The following is a 10,429-nucleotide window of genomic DNA, read 5'->3' as shown; positions in this document are numbered from 1 at the left end:
TTATTTTGTCACATGTGTAGAACTGACTTTTCTTTCTTTCTCTGTTTTCTTTTATATTATTTATACTTACTTCCTTATCAGTTTATCATTGTATTTTTCTGTCCTCCGACTTTGCTTTCTCTCATAATGCCTTACTTCCTTTTCTCTTTCCTTCCTCTCTTATTCATTTCAATCCTGCCACCCCCTGCCCCTCTTCCTCCGCTCTCTCTCTCTCTCTCTGTCTGTGTCTGTGTTGTGTCTTCCTGGTTCGTCCCTTTCATCCGTAAAAAGGATGAAGAGGAGGAAAAGGAGGAAGGCACGTTTGAAGTTGGCGTCTGTCCCAAAAATCAGTGGGCACACCTGGAGGCCAAATTGGTGGTGTTGTCATGTCCTGTGACACAGACACACACACACTCAGATACAAACACAGTCACTCTCTCTCTCTCTCTCTCTCTCTCACACACACACACACACTCACACAAAGTCCCCCACTCATTTTCTCACACACACACACACACATTTCCATCCTCACATCAAAGCGTCATGACTACAGGGCTCAGAAAGACTAAATACCGTTTACCTTCAACTCTACTGACTGATCGGCTTCCTATGCACTCACACGCCACCGGAAACACACACACACACACACACACACACACACACACACACACACCCAGCACATGAATACTCAAACAAAACTTGGTAACAAAATGATTTTCAAATGGAAACAAGTGCATCTTATGTGTAAGTATGTGTGTGTTTGTCATATATACGTTCCAGAGTGAGGTGTCCAGTTCCTCCGGTCGGGATCAGAGATCAGAGGTGTAGGTGTGCTGCTATACCATGACTCCCCCCCCCCACCCCCCCGACACCGCTCAACTTACCTGTGTTTACATCTGTGTGTGTGCGTGTGATCCTCACACTTCACAAACAGCAAGAGTGAGACACAGCGTGACGGGGTTGCACTTAAACAACTACGCACTTCAGACTAAACAGGATTTCCTTATCTGATTTTTGTTTGTTGTCGATCAATTTACAACAGCTGGACACAGTCCGGTAAGAAAGAGACTAAAAAGGTTAGCAGTTTTAGCTCTGACCAAACCAAACTAAACATTTGTAATATACTTTACAAACACTGCAGACCATCATGTGACCTCTCAGGTTAAAGACGGAGAAGGAGGATCCTCTGATAGAACGATGAGACATGACAAAGAAAACCCTTTTAATATTGGCATAATAATGTAATACTGAACCTGGTCTTTTTATTCAAATGGTGTTTGATTGTTTTGCAAGTCTCAGTAAGTCTCAAGTCCTGATTATGAAGTCCACACTCAAGCTCCAATTCAACAAATCCCAGGTCCTAAACCTCTGATAACTGTGTTTCGAGTCCTAAATAGATCATTAAGCACCCCTCACTGTTGATATTCTGAATTATTAAACAAACTAACACTTTTTTATTAGCGTTTATTACTTTGAAATATACTTTATAAATCATTTAAAAGCAAAGTGATCATGTATGGTATGTTTTTTCCACTTCTGAGCTGAATGTTTTGTATGTTTCTACCTGTTTTTTTATTGACCACAGCAAAGTATTTACTGTACTTCATAATGTGATCATTTGAATTATCGTCTGTTTTTCTGCTTCTGATTGCTGCTGTCAGATTTATTCTAAGTTTATATGTTCTCAGGAAAATGAAGAGGCGATAAGTTTATAATAATTTGAATCTTTAGGCCTCGGTGAGGAAATCAAGTCATTCAGCCAAAAGGCAAAGCGCCAGTAAAGTTGCGTCATTGGTGTTAAAGTCAAAGTGGAGTTGATTTTTGATTTTGTTAAATAAAATCTAAAGTGATCAGATTCGCAACTCAGGTCCAAGTCATGTGACTCGTCCACACTTTTAATAGATCTGTACTATCTGACATACAGATTTATTAAACAGCTATTTTTAGATCTATTTTTTATTCTCTGACACAATAAAAAACAGATGACATAATATAAGCTTAGTTTGGCTTATTGTTGCTGCTGCTCCACAGGAACAATAGTCTGTCTGTGAATGTTTGTGTTTATGTCTGCTGTCATACAGTGAAGTCCCGTCTGCCCTGTTATGGAGCAGATCCTCTTACAGTTTGTCCTGCATCTACTGTGTCAGTCTTCTCTTGTGTCACAGTCCTGAAACATGTCAGCATGTCAGTCAACATGGACCCGATGAACCTGCAGAGACGGAGGGCAACTCTGATTCTCATTCAGAAATTATAATAATGTTTATATATAATGGTTTTTATACATATATATATATATATATCACATTAATGATCCCAGAGAGGAAATAAAGCACACACACAACAGGCAGTACTTTGTCACTTACTCACCTGACAACTGTCAGTGGACTCTCACAGGGTTTCCCCACAGCATCACAAGTTTGAATCTAACTCATGATCTCTGTCACATGCCAGCTGTCGCCCTGTTTCCCATCATCCCTTTCTCTCCACAGACACCATATAGAGGCTTTGCAAGTGTCAGAAATCTACTTAACAGCATCTGCATCCAGCATTAATAATAATAATAATAATAATAATAATAATAATAATCTTAATTTATTTGGAACTTTTCAAAAACGTGTTACGAAGTATGTAACAAACAAGTGAAATACAATTTAAATAAAATTGATTTAAATGTAATTAAAAGTGATAACACAACAGATATACAGAAAGACAACGAATATAAAACAATTCAAGAAAATTAGAGTCTGAAAATAATGTTTTTAAAGAGAGATTAAAAGGATGAGTCTGGTGATATTCTATATTTTTCGTGAAAAGATCAAAACTAACAATGACTTTATCCACTAACAAGTACTGTGTGTGTATCAAAGCCTGATATATCTTATTTCTCTGTGCCATAGAGCTCCATTATTGTCCAAAAACTTAAAACACGTCAGTGAGCCATACAGCTGTACTGGATGACTTGTTCCTTCATTACCATGAAGATGCTGTTGTGTTTTTTAGTATTATTTATTTATTATTATTTTATTATTATTTTATTATATTATTTATTTATTTTACTTTACACTATTTATATTCCACCTTGATCCTCATGATTATGTCTGTTTTTAGTTGATATAATTCTCTAATTCAGTCTCTGTGAAGCACTTTGGCCAACATATGTTGTTTTTAAATGTACTCTATAAATTAATTGACTTGACTAGTTGATTTTGATTTAATCCCACATACACCTTGCTGCTGGAAAACTCAGTAGAGCACCAAATGTGCATCAATCCGCCACTGGAAATAGTCCCCAACAAATACACTTTGCATTTTCTCATGTTAGAGAAACATTTGTGATAAACTACAGTGCTCAGCTGTTTTAATAAATGACTGAGCCTTTTTAAAAAATATATATATGTCTCCAATAGGAACCAATGGACAAGTCTTGAGAGACTGATTTGTTGACAATAAGGAAAATATTATAAGAATAATGCCAGATGTATTCTTTGAAGGTATACTATGCAGGATTTTCCTAAAAAAACAATGTATAGACTCTAATCCCTCTCAATCATCACTTATGACCCACTAGAGGTGTGAATGTCTGCCTGTATTTTCTTATTGTTTTGCTTTTTAAGGGATGTTTTTGGGTGTCGACCTTTGGGCAGTGGGTGTGTAGCGCGGTGGGACTCGTAGCGTAGCGACCAGGTCACATGGCTCTCCTCTGCTCTCTGTCTGTGCGTCACGGATGTATAAAGAGCTGCAGGTCTGTGTGTCTGCTTGACCAAGGACGGAGTTGAGCTACACACACACACACACACGCAGAGCAGAGAGGCCACAGTGGACAGGATGAAGCTCTGCACTCACACAAAAATCGGGCGATGCTGCACCTTCCCGCAGTCGTGCGGAGGTGTGCGGGGGTGTGGGTGTATTTATTTGTGCTTTAGAACAAACCACTGTGAAACATTCGAAAAATAATGTTTCATTTCTCTGATTCATGGCTTTCTCCTCATCAGCGCCGCTAGCTATTTTCATTCACTCTCTAGCTCGCTCGACCACCGCTTCTCTCTCTCTCTCTCTCTCTCTCCGGGTCAAGCTGGGGAGGAGGGGCCAACTTCGAACGCTGTGTATTTACAAACACCGACTGACGAATCCTGCATAGTATACCTTTAAAATTAAGTGAAATGAGTGCTACGTCTCAAAAAGTGAAGTAGTATACCTCAACATGTGAGTCACATGTTTAGGTTTCGGGTCAAATGTCAGGGGTGTGCATTCCCAACTGTGTCATGAGACGAATCACTCTGACCTTACATGGGATGTTTGTGCTTTCACACGCTCACACTATCACACACACACACACACACACACACACACACAGAAACTCAGAGCAGACAGCGCTGTAGGAAATGGCTGTCTGTCTGTCTTTTATTTTGTAAACATGTTGATGTTCCACCGGCCAATCAGAGTGCAGGTCTATCACACACAGACGCGCACAGGCAAGTCATTACGTGCTGTAGTCACACACACACACACACACACACACACACACACACACACACGCACACATATACAGACACATACACACCTTACTGACCCAGACACAAATGTTTGAAGCCATTCTAACATCTGACACAAAACTCTCTCTCTCTCTCTCTCTCTCACACACACACACACACACACACACACGCTCTCATTCAAACTATTAGCCACCGGTTGTTCTCAGAAATCAAACCCAATCACATGAAAATGACAGTTCAGGCCCTCGGGACACACAACACACATCCACTACACACAACAGACAAACTACTGGTTTTGGTGACATAATTCATCTTTAAATACGTCTGCATCATCATTTGGCTTCACATGACTTAAATGCTAATTATCACATTTAATCATACTATCTCCCCCCCTTTTTTTTTTTTCCATTATTCAATCCTGTAATGCCTTTGTGGCTGCAGTGAAGAAACTTTCAAACACAGCAAACATAAATATTTATTTCATCAGCTGCAGAGAGTTATTCAAGTTATTCTCTTTCAAAAAGACCAGAACTCAGCCGTTGGTGTCCAAACAGCCACACCTTTTTTTCTGTGTAACCCACACCCCTGTGGTGACACATGGCTGTGCGGGTGGACGTGCCGCACCCCGACAGACTGCAACACTGCCCTATTTTCCAGAAGTTCCAGAAATGCAGCAATGTTTTTGTTTCATTCCCTCATTTGATTTGAAAGGAAAAAGATTTAAGTCTCAAATGTTGATTGATGATATTATTCGGTTTAATTATTAGGTAGGTATTAATGAAAGAATACTATTATGTGTCATTTTAAAAGGTGAGCATTCAGACACATGAAAGACATGACTTGCAATTGTGAAGCGCTGAGACTCGACTTGGACTGGACGCAAAAGACTTACAGTACACTTGTCATGTCAAGTATCTTGTGTCTGGATGAAGTCCAAATGTGATTTACAGGATAAGACTGGGGATTCTTTATATATTTTTTCTTATTGTCAACAAATCTCATGTGCAGAGCCAAACCAATAATGAACTTATAAATAATATATTATAAATATTGTGTGTGTATCCAAAGCCTCATATATCGTACTCCTCTGTGCCGTAGACCTCCACTGTTGTCCAAAAACTATTAAATGTGTATTATGTTGTACATCATGAGGAACTTTATACAAAGTCAAGAGGTTGTTATATGTAGTACAACAAGCTAATGAAGTATTGTAAACGGAAACCTGTTCCCACACATGCTCAGTGGCGTCTGCCTTACACAGAACTACTCTCCTGATACTGAAAACCTGATTGCTGTTATTAGTGTTTGGAGCTGTTTCTAAACAAATTAACATACCCAAACTCTTCAGGGCAAATGAAAATGTCACAGATTGATGTGATTTTAAAGAGGACCTCTTATGCTCAACTCCAGCTCTAGATTTTTATTTTTGGACTCCATTAGAGCAGCTTTGCAGTTCAAAAAACTCCTTATTTATCTTATACTGGCCCTTTATGCAGCCCCTCAGTTCAGCCTCTCTCTCTAACAGTCCGTTTTTAATAATAATAATAATAATAATAATAATAATAATAATAATAATAAACTTTATTTGTATAGCACCTTTCATACAAAATGCAGCTCAAAGTGCTTCACAAAAAAATAAAAAAAAAGAGAAAAAAATAAAAAAGTTATTACTGAAGCAAACCCAACATTTCCTGCTTTACCGGTTCATATTTAAAGCTTTTAAATGACTAGATAATGGGAGACTTTATTCTGAAGAATTTACAGGAAGTGAAAGGTGTTCCTCGCTGAATTAGCGGAGCTTCATTAGCGCTGTTAAGAACCAGTCAAAACAACAACATATGGAGATATTAAGAGCTCTTTGTTCAGCGGATCAGTTAGAAATAATGCGGGGAGGAACAATAGAAGCAGAAATGGCCACAGTGATGATGATGTTTGATGAAGAGCTGCAGATGACCAACACACTCCCAACAGGTAAATTAGGTAAGGTAATGGAGTCATGGCTCGGCATGACGACCCCCAAAACAATGTAAAAACGCCATAATGTTAGCAGAGCAGAGCAGTGAACTCGGACCGTGTGTGTTCAGCAGATGATCTTATAAAGAAATCCGTCATGAGCCGACATCAGCTCGAGCTGGAAGTAGAAAAAAAACATTGGAAACCGAGTGTCCATTACCTGTCATACAAAAATAAATCAAGATCAGTTAAATAAACCATCAAAACCAGTGTGAACCGGCCAGTTACTGTGGAGATTCCTCTCATGGCAGATCCTTCTATAAAATAAGTTTTTCCCCTTGTAATGAAATAATAATAATAATAATGATAATAACTTATATATATATATATATATATATATATATATATATATATATATATATTTATATAGAGCCTTAAAAACAGAGTTTACAAAGTGCTTTGACAGATAAAACAAGTACAAAAAATACATAAAATAAACCCCTTATACAACCATAATAATAATCAGACAGCACTCATTGTCCCCTGTCAGCTGGTGTGTGTGTGTGTGTGTGTGTGTACCTGTAAGTCTGTCTGTGTATTTAGGTTTGTCATGTGACCTACTACAGTATCTTATATAAGCTTTTGCCTTATTGGCATCATCCACCAGTTCTATTTTATTCTATTCTGTTCTGTTCTATTGCTTAAATATATCCAGTCAAATTTAATCTCTGGCTCTTGTTAAATCATGTATCATAATCATAAAGATTATAATCAATCATAAAGACGTTGAAAGCTAAAACGTTTTTCATCAAATCTATGCAGCAATCACACTGGAAAATGAACAGGTTAACCACTTCCTCGTCCTTCCGGTCTCTGCTAATCTTAAAACACAGTCCAATCTTCTCTACTGTCTATCCAACACTCGGACAGAAAGCAAATAATTGCATTTACCAAAATTATATTCCTTTATGAATTGTAATCAATAATCAAAATCAGTGAATTCTCAATGTCAACCGTACTCTAACATTTGAAGTTATCTTGTTGTTGTTCAGTTTGTTTTTCATTTCATATTATTATCCTAAAATTTTTCTGAAATTTGTCGTGTCCCCAGACATGCACTGTTTTAAAACACAACATTTAACCAAATTTAAAAAAAACAAATACTACAAACATATATAACATAAGAAACTGTGCACAGGTCAGTTATAAATTGGGAACTATTCAGACTTTTTATTTAGATCCAGGCCACATTCATGTCAACACTCAAAAATAGATTAAAAAAAAAAAAAAATTGAATATTGAGACACATTAACTGTGGTCTCCATGTGCGATTGTGCATTACTTAACTCGACATGTATATACAGTATATAACTGTGTGTGTGTGTGTGTGTGTGTGTGTGTCAGATTGACCTGTGTCACAGAGGAGAGTTATGTTCACCTCTGTTGTGTTGTGTGTCAGCTTGTGTCCTTGGTTGGAGATGAGTTGTGTGAAACGGGGGGATTTCAGCCCAATCCCGCTCGTGACTGGCAACCCTTAAATCACTCAGCACTTTTGGCCCCGGGGTCATGGCAAAAATCAGGGTTGCCAGATTAGATGAAAACCCACTCTCTCTATCTGTCTCTCTTTATCAGTGTCTGATTAAATACCTAGAGGTAAGTGAGGGAGAGAGGGATGAGATGAAGAGGAAAGGGAGGGAGAAATGAAGGAAAATTAAAGAAAGTGGGAAGACAGAGAGGGGGGGATGAAATGAATTATTGAGAGTGATGGGGGGAAATAAAAGGAGAGGGGGGGGGATGGAGAAAGGAATAAATACGAAAGACCGGTGGTAAAAATATGACAGAGGGTTGAGGGGATGAGAGGCAAATGAAAAGGAGAATTAAGGGAGAGAGAGAGGGGAAGAGGAAGTGTAGAGAGATATTGGAAGACTGATTACAGAGGAGAAGAAAGGTCACTTAAACATACTAATCATCCCTCTCTTTCCCATTCAAAAGTCACATTTATAAAAAAAAATCCCTGACAAAAAAAAAGGCTCAAGATGCAAAATAATCAATTTATTTCCAACTGTCTCCTAGAAATTATGTTAATATACGACAACATCACAATAGCAAATACGTTTTGAGAAAAGGGACCGCCAAGCCATACTGTCAGTCACCCAAAAAACGACATAAAATTACACCTGAGTATGACCAGGAGCAGTTACACAGTTGAGATGACGTCTATATAACTGGTCAAATTTCCTCATTCAGAGGAGAAGGGCTGCATGGTGGCTGTTCATTTCCTGTTTCCAACCGCAATGCAAGACAGCTTTTTTAAAAACTGTCATCACAATGGTCCCCTAACCTTAACCCTGTGGTTATTATTATTATTATTATTATTGTAACCATGACGATGGTTGCCTAACTTTAAGGGTGTAGTAACTTTAACCCACATCATGTTTCTCTAATCTTAAAGAGATCATTGTAACCCAAACAGTGATTTGTAGCAGACAAATAATAATAATAATAATAATAATAATAATAATAATAATAATAATAATAATAATAATAATAATAATTTATATAGCTTTATTTATATAGCACCTTTTAAAAACAAAGTTTACAAAGTGCTTTGACAGACAAAGCAAAAGCAAAGACATGAGACAGAAGACAATAACAGATCTGACCTTAAAAAGATGGCGGCCAAAGAAAGACAATAAAGAGATGATAAAAAAGTTTAAAAGAAAGATGATCTAAAGACAACATTACATAAAAGCAAGTCTGTAAAAATGGGTTTTAAGAAGTGATTTAAAAGAAGTTACTGATTCTGCGAGCCTTATCTCCTCAGGCAGGCCGTTCTAAAGTCGAGGGGCCCTGATGGAAAAAGCTACGGTAACTTTTAGATTTAAACCTCGACTTTGGAACAGCCAGAAGGGCCCCAGATGAGGATCTAAGGCTGTGGCTCGTACGGGGTCAACATATCTGTTATGTAGCTTGGAGCTTCAGACCCAGACATGTTTTAAAAGTGATCAGTAAAATCTTAAAATCAATTCTAAAATCAACAGGGAGCCGATGGAGAGAAGCCAGAATCGGGGTGATGTGATGTTGTCTGTTAAAACCAGTAAGAAGTCTAATGATGTTGTCCTGCAGATTACTGCTAATAGGGGCGTCAGATCAGAAAATGTTCCTATGTGTCGTTCTGGAGTGCAAAAGGTCAAATATTTGGTCATTTAATTTGGAGGACTTGTGAGAAAATATTGTTAATTAACATATTTGGCAAGTTGCAAAAATATAGATACTGAACTTGGAGTGAAATGTTCACTTCTTTTCCTCACCAAAATATCTGATCTTGCAGAACAATATCTGCTGGTAGTAATGACAGCTTATGTGTAGGCACTGTCAGCACTTAAGAGAAACAGGTCCAACTGGCTTGATAGGCAACTTATTCATGTTAAGTCTTATTATGTCATGACCCGCTCAGTTATCTAATCATGTTCATGGATGTGTGAATAGACGACTGCTTGTCAACATGTTAGTTGTAACTTCATGATGTGATGTGTCAGTGCTGTGTCTGTCCATTGACTGGTTTAAAATAACTCTTTGAGCATTAACATTGACCGAAACCGGCCCCATTCACGAGTAACAGCGGATTATCTGAAGTGAATTTCTCTGATGAAAGTTTGTAAAACTACCTGGTGTAAATATAGTAACTAGGGATGTGCAGAGAGCCCGGTATTTGTATGTGTATCTGTATTTGAATAAAAGTGGACAGAGGCTTAAAAATCCTGTTTTTATTACACTTTTAATTTTAGAAAATTAAAGTGTTCATGAAGCGTGTGTCAGTAGTTCAGCTTTATCTCCGGGGAACACCCCCAACTCCAGGAGTGATGTCCAAATTAGGAAATATGCGTCATGTAGCAGGTGGATGTGACTCCTCCCCTCACTGAGACCTGCTGATAGACGTCACAGCGGAGCAGAGGAGAGACACTGAGACAGCGATGTAACCGACCTGCACGCTGGTAATTGAC

This window comes from Thunnus albacares, chromosome 8 (genome assembly GCF_914725855.1).
Source record: "Thunnus albacares chromosome 8, fThuAlb1.1, whole genome shotgun sequence".
Classification (NCBI taxonomy): domain Eukaryota; kingdom Metazoa; phylum Chordata; class Actinopteri; order Scombriformes; family Scombridae; genus Thunnus; species Thunnus albacares.
The sequence above is the reverse complement of the archived record's forward strand: the minus strand, read 5'-3'. Positions refer to the sequence as shown.